This window comes from Symphalangus syndactylus, chromosome 11 (genome assembly GCF_028878055.3).
Source record: "Symphalangus syndactylus isolate Jambi chromosome 11, NHGRI_mSymSyn1-v2.1_pri, whole genome shotgun sequence".
Classification (NCBI taxonomy): Eukaryota; Metazoa; Chordata; class Mammalia; order Primates; family Hylobatidae; genus Symphalangus; species Symphalangus syndactylus.
Window position 1 is genome coordinate 78688268 of NC_072433.2, and position 11104 is coordinate 78699371.

Consider the following 11104-nt stretch of genomic DNA (forward strand, 5'->3'; position numbering starts at 1 on the left):
GCCACCATGCTCAGCTAATTTTTGTATTTTTAGTAGAGATGGGGGGTTTCACCATGTTGGCCAGGATGGTCTCGAGCTCTTGACCTCGTCATCCACCCGCATCAGCCTCCGTAAGTGCTGGGATTTCAGGCGGGAGCCACTGTGCCCAGCCTTGGTTGCCTGTTTAACCAGGATTCACCCTCAAGTCACCTTTGAGGGATGGATGCCCTGAATAAAATAGAAATTCTGTCAGCATATAAGTGATAATTGTAAACTGGGCCATGCAATCATTTTGCTATACTATCTTATAGGATTATTAGAAAACTAAATGCTGTAACTCCTGTGAAATAGTAATGATGATCATGGCACTTGCTGTGTGCAATACATTGTCCTTTACACATACAGCTTTACATGTACAGCAATCCTTACAAAAGCCCCATTGGCTGTGTGTGTATTATTGTTGTTGTTTTTCTTTTTTAGAGACGAGGTCTCACTATGTTGCCCAGGCTGCAGTGCAGTGGTTACTCACAGGCACAATCATAGGGCACTGAAGCTTTGAACTCTGTATTAGTCCGTTTTCATGCTGCTGATGAAGATATAACCGAGACTAAGTAATTTATACAAGAAAAAGTTCGGTTTATTTGTTCGTTCGTTTGTTTGTTTGTTTGTTTTGAGAGGGAGTCTCGCTCTGTCACCAGGCTGGAGTGCAATGGTGCGATCTTGGCTCACTGCAATCTCCACCTCCTGGGTTCAAGTGATTCTCCTGCCTCAGCCTCCCGAGTAGCTGGGATTACAGGCATGCTCCCCACACCCACCTAATTGTTTTGTATTTTTAGCAGAGACGGGGTTTCACCATGTTGGCCAGGAGGGTCTTGATCTCCTGACCTTGTGATTCGCCCACCTCGGCTTCCCAAAGTGCTGGGGTTACAGGTGTGAGCCACTGTGCCCAGCCAGGAAAAAGGGTTTAATGAACTCACAGTTCCACATGGCTGAGGAGGCCTCACAATCATGGTAGAAGGCAAGAAGGAGCAAGTCACAGCTTTCGTGGATGGCAGCAGGCAAAGAGAGAGCTTTTGCAGGGAAACTCCCATATTTAAAACCATCAGATCTCGTGAGACTTATTCACTATCATAAGAACAGCACAGGAAAGACCTGTCCCTATGATTCAATCACGTCCCACTGGGTTCCTCCCACAACACATGGGAATTCAAGATGAAATTTAGGTGGGAACACAGCTAAACCAGATCATTCCACCCCTGGCCCCTCCCAAATCTCTTTTCCTCATATTTCAAAACCAATCATGTCTTCCCAATAGTCCCCCAAAGTCTTAACTCATTTCAATATTAACTCAAAAGTCCACAGTTCAAAGTCTCATCTGAGACAAGGCAAGTCTCTTCTGCCTATAAGCCTGTAAAATCAAAAGCAAGTTAGTTACTTCCTAGATATAATGGGGGTATAGGCATGGGGTAAATACAGCTGTTCCAAGTGGGAGAAATTGGCAAAAACAAAGGGGCTACAGGCCCCATGCAGTCTGAAATCTAGCAGGGTAGTCAAATCTTAAAGCTCCAAAATGATCTCCTTTGACTCCATGTCTCACATCCAGGTCACGCTGAGGCAAGAGGTAGGTTCCCATGGTCTTGGACAGCTTCACCCCTGTGACTTTGCAGGGGATAGCCTCCCTCCTGGCTGCTTTCACAGGCTGGCAATGAGTGCCTGTGGCTTTTCCAGGTACACAGTGCAAGCTGTTGGTGGACCTACCATTTTGGAGTCTGGAGGATGGTGGCCTTCTTCTCACAGCTCCACTAGGCAGTGCTCTAGTAGGTACTTTGTGTGTGGGCTCTGACCCTACATTTTTCTTCTGCACTACCCTAGCAGAGGTTCTCCATGAAGGCCCTGCCCCTGCAGCAAACTTCTGCCTGGGCATCCAGGCATTCCCATACTTCATCTGAAATCTAGATGGAGGTTCCCAAACCCCAATTTGTGACTTCTGTGCACTTGCAGGCTCAACACCACATGGAAGCTGCCAAGGCTTGGGGCTTGTACCCTCTGAAGCCACAGCCTGAGCTCTATGTTGGCCCCTTTCAGCCATGGCTGGAGTGGCTGGGATGCAGGGCACCAAGTCCCTAAGCTGCACACAGCACAAGGACCCTGGGCCTGGCCCACAAAACCACTTTTTCCTCCTAGGCCTTTGGGCCTATGATGGGAAGGGCTGCTGTGAAGGCCTCTGACATGCCTTGGAGACATTTCCCCATTGTCTTGGGGATTAACATTCAGCTCCTTGTTACTTATGCACATTTCTGCAGCCAGCTTGAATTTCTCCTCAGAAAATGGAATTTTCTTTTCTATCACATTGTCGGACTGCAAATTTTCCAGACTTTTATGCTCTGCTTCCCTTATAAAACTAAATGCCTTTAACAGCACCCAAGTCACCTCTTGAATGCTTTGCTGCTTAGAAATTTCTTCTGCCAGATACCCTAAATCATCTCTTTCAAGTTAAAAGTTCCACAAATCTCTAGGATAGGGGCAAAATGCCACCAGTCTTTTTGCTAAAACATAACAAGAGTCACTTTTGCTCCAGTTCCCAAAAAGTTCCTCATCTCCATCTGAGACCACTTCAGCCTGGACTTTATTATCCATATTCTATCAGCATTTTGGACAAAGCCATTCAACTAGTCTCTAAGAAGTTCCAAACTTTCCCAAGTTTTCCTGTCTTCTGAGCCCTCCAAACTGTTTCAACCTCTGCCTGTTACCCAGTTCCAAAATCGCTTCCACATTTTTGGGTATCTTTTCAGCAGCACACCACTCTACTCGTACCAATTTACTGTATTAGTTCACTTTCACGCTGCTGATAAAGACATACCAAAGACTGGGTAATTTATACAGCAAAAAAGGTTTAATGGACTTACAGTTCCACATGGCTGGGGAGCTGTCACAATCATGGCAGAAGGCAAGGAGGAGCAAGTCACATCTTACCTGGATGGTGGCAGGCAGAGAGCTTGTGCAGGGAAATTCTCATTTTTAAAAGCATCAGATTTCATGAGACTTATTCACTATCATGAGAACAGCACAGAAAAGACCTGTTCCCATGATTCAATCAACTCCCACTGGGTTCCTCCCACTGCACATGGGAATTCAAGATGAGATTTGGGTGGGGACACAGTCAAACCATATCAAACTGCTTGGCTCAAATGATCCTCCTGCCTCAGTCCCCCCAGTAATTGGACTACAGGTGTGCGCTGCCACACCTTTCTATGTTATTATCTTAGTTTTACAGATAAAAAAGCTGTGGCACAGACAGGTTAAGTAACTTGTCCAAGTTTTCAAGTTTGTAACTGGCTAAACTGTGGTTACAACCCTGACAATCTGCCTCTGGAAGCTACACACTTAACCCATGTTCTGGTCCTGGAGCAAATGTGCTTAACCATATTCCTAGTGTTATAGTTTGAATTTGTCCCCTGAAAAATTCAGGTGTTGAAACTTAATGAACAATGTCATCGTATTAAGAGGTAGGGCCTTTAAAGGGTGATTATGTCACAAGGGCTTCTCCCTCCTGAATGCAATTAGGCTCTTTTAAGGGAGGCTTCACACAGCATTTTCTTGTCTTGTGAAGTTTGCTTGTCCTTTCACCTCATACCATGTGAGGACATGGTGCTCCTCTCCTCTGGAGGATATGGCAACAAGGTGCCATGTTGGAAACAGAAAGCAGCCCTCACCAGACAACTGCACCTGCCAACACCTTGATCTTGAACTTCCTGAACTTCAAAATTAAACTTTTGTTCTTCAAAAATTACCCAGTCTGTGGTGTTCTGTTATAGCAGCACAAATGAACTAAGACACCTGGCAGATACTAAGTACTCGGCCCCTGTTAGCTGTTATTATAATCTCTGCTGGCCTACGTTTCTCAGGCAATGTTTAACAAGATATTTCTTCTTTTTTCTCTCTGTTCTCTGAAGACATGGAAAGACATTCACATTAAAAAAAAAAAAAAAGTGGGCTGGGTTTGTGGCTCACATATGTAACTGCAGAATTTGAGAAGCTGAGGTAGGAGGACTGATTGACGCCAAAGTCAAGACCACCCTGGGCAACATAGGGAGAACTGTCTCTACAAAAAATAAAAAAAAAATTAGCCAGGCATGGTGGTATATGCCTGTGGTCCGAGCTACTCAGGAGTCTGAGATGGGAGAATCGTCACAATTCACTTAGACAGAACCTGCCTTGTCACTGAGGCACTTAAGTTGATGACTTCTGTGCTACATCATCCCAGTTTTAAATTTTTTCTCACAGATCTTAATTAATCTGCTGGAGCCCAGGAGGTTGAAGCTGTAGTGAGCCATGATCACACTATTGCACTCCAGGCTTAGGGAACAGAGAGAGACCCTATCTCTAAAGAAAAAATTAAATTAAATTAAATAATTAAATGATAAAAAGTAATAGAAAGGGCTTGAATATAAATTTAATAGAAGTGTTTTGCAAACTCTATATCATAAGCTTTTTTTTTTTTTTTTTTTGGAGACAGAGTCTCACTTTGCTGCCCAGGCTAGAGTGCAGTGATGTGATCTTGACTCACTGCAACCTCTGTCTCCCTGGTTTAAGTGATTCTCATGCCTCAGCCTCCCGAGTAGCTGGGATTACAGGTGCAGGCCACCACACCCAGCTAATTTTTGCATTTTTGGTAGAAACAGGATTTTGCCATGTTGTCCAGGCTTGTCTATATCATAAGCTATTAATGGGCCATAACATCTATTTAGTGAGTCATGACCAACATTTACAAAATAAAATATAACATCATAGAATGGGGTAAAACAGTGGGACTGAATAAAAAACATCAGGGTACACCCATATAATGAAATAAGTTTCATGTTTTGAAATTTTTGCTTCAATTATATGTGTACATTTGTATATGTATTCTAGCTTGCCAAGTAAAATGCAGTGGTGGTCAAAAAAGTTTGAAAAATCTGCTCTAAAATCTTGCTGCTCAAATTGTGAACCAGCAGCATCATGTCTGGGAGCTGCTTGGACAATGCTAATCTCAGGCTCCACCCAGACCGGCTTGAGTGAGAAACTGCATTTGACAAAATCCTCAGGTAATTTTCCTTTGCATACTGAAGGTAGGGCTGGTCATTGCCTGTTAATTCCATGTGCCCCCACAGGGTGCTCTCCAGGTGTTGGGTGAAGAGGAGAAGTGACCATAGGTGGAAAATGATGCCCTGGTGATCCATCTGATCCTCAGGCTCCTTTAGGATGACTTCACTAAAGGAAAATTCTGAGAACATGGCTTACTGGCTCACTGACTTCCTTTTTTCTCCTTCCTTTTCTGTCCTGAAAATGATTTTTTTTTTTCTGATCTCTCTCTCTCTTTCTCAACACACACACACACACACACACATTTCCAGCTTTTGAAAAAAGTTGGAAAATCCAGTAACACAAGCTGATGTTTCCAGAGGGCACCAATCAGCTGGAGCTGAGTAGCCCCTGTGTACACTGCACAGAGCCCAAATCCCCTGTTCTACCCCCTGCACACAATTCACTTAGACAGACAGAAACTACCTCATCATTGAAGGCACTTAAGTTGGTGACCTCTGGGCTACATCATCCCAGTTTTAAACTTTTTCCTCATAGATCTTCATTAATCTGCAGTAATTAGATCTTTTTTGGATTTTCCTACTCAAAATGATTTGTTTTTTAAATTAAACTTCTCTGTAGTCCCCCCAGCTACTCAGGAGGCTGAGGCAGGAGGATTGCTCTAGCCTAGGAATTCGAGGCTGTAGTGCACTATGATCATGCCTGTGAATAGCCACTGCACTCTAACCTGGGCAACATAGAAAGATCTTATCTGTAACAAAACAAAACGAAACAAAATAAACAGATGCACTTGGTCTTGCAAGTCGTCTGCTTGGCCTTCTTCCAAGTGTACTTTCCTTCCTTTCATTACTGCTCTAAAGATTTTAATAAACTTTCATTCCTGCTCTGAAACTTGCCTTGGTCTCACCTTCTGCCTTATGCCCCTTAGTCGAATTCTTTCTTCTGAGGAGGGAAGAATTGAGGTTGCTGCAGATCCATATGTATAACTACCACTGGTAACATATTTGATGCCACGTGACTCTGGCACATTTTAGCTTTGTGATCTAGTACATTTCCTTCTTGCCTAAGCCACTTTGAGTCTTGCCTTCAGTTGCTTGCAGCCAGAAACATCCTTCTTATATAAAAAGTGGTTAAGAAATCTCTATGCCTCGCCTTCTTCACCTGGAGGCATCCGATCCCCATGCGCGGATTTTCTTCTTTTTCTCTCTCTCTCTTCTGCCTACTAACCAACCCCCAGAACAATTCCTCTTGGCCTTAAGTGACTCTGCTCCCCCTGGCTGATTTCTCAGCACACTCTGACAGGTGGGTCATGGGGGTGGGAAGGACTTTAGGGTCTGCACTGAGTAGATCAGGCACTAATGGCCCTTTTGGACAGGGTTAAAGCCTAAACTGTGCAATGTCTGGGTGTTCCTCTGCTTTTTCAACTAAAATCTGCTCTTTCCCAAAAACCTGCACCACCCATTCTCTTTTTCTCTGTTTGTGTTCAAAATTTATTTAAAAACACACACATATGGCCAGGCGCGGTGGCTCACACCTGTAATCCCAGCACTTTGGCAGGCCAAGGTGGGCGGATCACCTGAGGTCAGGAGTTCGAGACCAGCCTAACCAATATGTTGAAACCCTGTCACCACTAAAAATACAAAAATTAGCCGGCCATGGTGGCAGGCACCTGTAGTCCCAGCTACTCAGGAAGCTGAGACAGGAAAATTGCTTGAACCCAGGAGGTGGAGGTTGCAGTGAGCCGAGATAGTGCCACTGCCCTCCAGCCTTGGCGAGAGAGCAAGACTCTGTCTCAAACAAAAAAACAAAAAAACACACATACACACCCAGACGAAAACAAACAAACAAACACCTTCTGACCCTTGAGTCAACAAGCGTTTAGCTAAAGTGTATCATTCCAACTATAAAAAAAATATATCCCCCTGCGCCTCCTGTCATTTGTAATTGGCTTCCATTTATTACATAGTGAGCTCCCATTCTGCTTCTAAGGCCTTTTTTTTCAGTGATCTTACAATCATTTCTCAACTCCTTTTAGTGGAGTTTTGATCTTCTTACATATACTCCCTTGCAGTGTCTCCTCAAATGTTCATCCTGTTGTTCCATTTAGTCTATCAGAGACTTTAGTTTGTTGATCTGAGAGGATAAATTAACGTACGTTCCAGTTTAACGTGCTCCAGAGTAAAGTGCCTCAGGCTATGAGATGGACTAGCAATTAGCAGAGACATAATACTTGAGAGGACGTACAAATGTCTTTACAAAGAAGGCATTTGGGGTAGAATTGGGTCAGGTGCAGATACAAAGAGTGACAAGGTCTGAGTGTTCTCCTGTGAATAATAATTATCTCGTTGTGATGGGTTTAGCCTTCCCTTCTATCAGAAGGATGTTTCTGGCTGCAAGTAATTAAAGGTCAGACTCAAAGTGGCTTAGGCAATGAAGGAAATTTATTAGCTCACAAAGCTAAAAAGTGCAAGAGGCAGTCAGATTTCAGGTATAATCAGATCAGGGCTCCAGCTTGACTTCTATTTTGAGTCTCTCAACTCTGCTCCTGTCTGTGTCTGCTTCATTTATATCCTGGCTTTTTTCACAGTAAATAACAGCTGAGGTAACTCCACATACAACGATTTCCAGAGGAAGAGAGAACATCTGTCCTGACAACTGTTTGGCAAGAGCAAGAAAATTTCCCAGAAATCCTCCCCAAATTATTCTTGTATCCCTCTGGCGATTATTGGGTCATTTGCCCATCCTCAAACTATTCATAGTGACGAAGGTGGTAAGATTAAGCTAACCAAGGCTCACTGTTTATTAGCTCATACATACCTCAAGGCTAAAAGTTGTGGAGTAGGGAACCCTATTACCATGAAGGAGGGGTACAAAGTTGGACAGAGACACCTATGTTAGAACTTATGCAATCAGGAAGAACCTTCATTAATTTTGATAATCCTCTGAGTTGCTATTTCACGTACAGAAACAAATACTTTTAGGGTTGCCCTTCCCTTTTCTTCACAAGGTTTTTTTTTTTTTTTTTTTTTGGATGGAGTTTTGTTCTTGTTGTGCAGGCTGGAGTGCGATGGTGCAATCTTGGCTCATCACAACTTCTGCCTCCTGGGTTCAAGTGATCCTCCTGCCTCAACCTCCCAAGTAGATGGGGTTACAGGTGTGCACCATCATGCCCAACTAACTTTTTATTTTTAGTAGAGATGGGGTTTCACCATGTTGGTCAGGCTGGTCTCGAACTCCTGACCTCAAGTGATCCACTTGCCTCAGCCTCCCAAAGTGCTGGGATGACAGGTGTGAGCCACCACGCCTGGCCAAAGATGAAATTTTAATAGTAAAAGGAGAAGAAAAGCAGCACTGGTAACATGAGCATCCCCACTTTCTTGTCTTTATCAGCTTGGGCTGTCATTACAAAACACCATAGAGTAGTTGGCTTAAGCAACATGAATTTATTTTCTTCCAGTTCTGGAGGCTGGGAAGTTCTAGATCAAGGTACAGGCTGTTTGCACAGGTGGTGCTGCCATGTCTCTAGTGATCTCTGAAAAGTTCCAGCAGATTTTGAGAGTACTCAACACCAACATCGATGAGTGGTGTAAATTAGCCTTTGCCATCACTGCCATTAAGGGTGTGGGTCAAAGATATGCTCATGTGGTGTTGAGGAAAGCAGACATCGACCTCATCAGGAGGGTGGGAGAACTCACTGAGGATGAGGTAGAACGTGTGATCACCATGATGCAGAATCCACACCAGTACAAGATCCCAGGCTGGTTCTTGAACAGATAGAAGGATGTAAAGGATGGAAAATATAGCCAGGCCCTAGCCAATGGTCTGGACAACAAGCTCCGTGAAGACCTGGAGTGACCCAAGAAGATTTGGGCCCAAAGAGGGCTGTGCCACTTCTGGGGCCTTCATGTCCGAGGCCAGTACACCAAGACCACTGGTCACCGTGGCTGTACTGTGGGTGTATCCAAGAAGAAATAAGTCTGTAGGCCTTGTCTGTTAATAGTTTATATACCTTAAAACAAACAAACAAAACAAAAAAAAAACGGTGCAGGCTGACTCAGTTCCCCAGTGAGGGCCCTCTTCCTGCCTTGCAGACTGCCACTTTCTTGGTGTGTCCTCACATGCCAGATTTCCTTCTCTTTCTTCCTTTCTTTTTTTTTTTTTTTTTTTTTTTTTGAGATTGAGTCTCACTCTGTCACCCAGGCTAGAGTGCAGTGGCACGATCTCAGCTCACTGCAACCTCTGCCTCCCGGGTTCAAGCAATTCTCCTGCCCCAGCCTCCTGAGTAGAAGGGATTACAGGCATGTGCCACCACACCCGGCTAATATTTTTGTATTTTTAGTAGAGACGGGGTTTCACCATATTGGCCAAGCTGGTCCCGAACTCTTGACGTCAGGTGATCCACCTACCGTGGCCTACCTAAAGTGCTGGGATTACAGGTGTGAGCCACTGTGCCCGGCCTCTCTTCCTCTTTTTAATAAAGCCATAGTCCTACCAGATTAGGGCCTTATTGTATGAACTCATTTAACTGTAATTATCTCCTAAAGATTCTCTCTCCAGATACAATCACATTGTGGGTTAGGGCTTCAATATATAAATTTGAGGGGGACATAATTCAGTCCATATCAGTAACCGAAGTGTTAATCATTGCCCAAGTATTTTTTGAGCATCTGTCTTGTACTCAGCTTGATCCATGCATTGTGAGAGTTGAAGGGTGAGGTGTGATGAAGTACAAAAGAAGTAACGAATATGGTTCCTGTTTTCAGGAGCTTATGGTCTTGTTGGGGAGGTAAGACCAATAGATTGTAAATAAGAACAAATGCTGTGAGGTAGAGTGAATGCTGAGGGCACTCCAGAGTGACAGGAATCAATAAGGGTTGGAAGGGGCCAGGAAATTTTTATGTATTTATTTATTGAGATAGGGTCTTGCTTTGTTACCCAGGCTGATTTTGTTCGTTTTGTTTTGTTTTTTAACACAGTGTCTCACTCCATCACCCAGACTGGAGTGTAGCGGCATGATCTTGGCTCACTGCAACCTTTGCCTCCTGGGTTCAAGTAATTCTCCTGCCTCAGCCTCCTGAGTAGCTGGGATTACAGGTGCATGCCACCATGCCCAGCTAATATTTGTACTTTCAGTAGAGGCAGGGTTTCACCATGTTGGCCAGTCTGGTCTTGAACTCCTGACCTCAAGTGATCCGCCTGCCTTGGCTTCCCACAGTACTGGGATTACGGGCATGAGACACTGCGCCTGGCCCCAGGCTGGTTTTGAACCAGGCTCAAGTGATCCTCCTGTCTCTACCTCCCAAAGTGCTGAGATTATAGGCATGAGTCACCAGTGGCCGGCTGATCAAAAAAACTTCATGGAGGAGTTTGACACTTATTCTGGGTTTTTAGAATGGTTGGAAGGGAGTAAGGAGTGTGTGACAGGACAGAAACCTACACCAAGAAAGTAGCAATGGTAATGGAGGGAAAAGGGCCAAATACCATCTTGTTCTTACAGAAAACAGAGTTTCTAATTGAGGCAGTGGAGTGAACGGGTGAAGAGAGTGGTTCCTTTAACAGAAATCAGAAATTCCAGGAGGGCAAGTATAGGGATGTGGTTAGATATATGAGGAAGGATGAGGAGTTCATTTTAGAAATATTTGTTTTGAGAAACTGGAGAATTTACCAAGTAAAATAACTGTAATGATGTTAATAATAAGGGCAAAGAGATGAGTGAAAGTAGGACTGATGATAATAGATATTTAAATCATTGCAGGGTTGATAATTTAAGCTGAGGGAATGAATGATCTTTTTGAGAAAATATGAAGAGTGATGTATGTAAGAAAAGACCTTAGAAACCGTCACCATCACCAAGAAGGATCTAGCAATAGTTAATGGCATAATAGCAGGAAACTATTGAAAATGTAATGGATCCAGTTCTAATTTTCTCAGTTTATACATAGCATTTAGTGCTAAGTAAAATAAATGTTTGTTGATTGACTTGATAATTGAATGAATATTAGAAGTTTAAAATTCAAAAAGCCTAATGTGCATTAGGGATTTA

At 43.6% G+C, this 11104-nt stretch overlaps 1 pseudogene; it reads left to right on the forward strand.

Annotated features, from left to right (window-relative positions):
- Positions 1 to 8577: 8577 nt before the first annotated feature.
- On the forward strand, positions 8578 to 9041 carry LOC129457609 (small ribosomal subunit protein uS13-like; annotated as a pseudogene).
- Positions 9042 to 11104: the final 2063 nt, after the last annotated feature.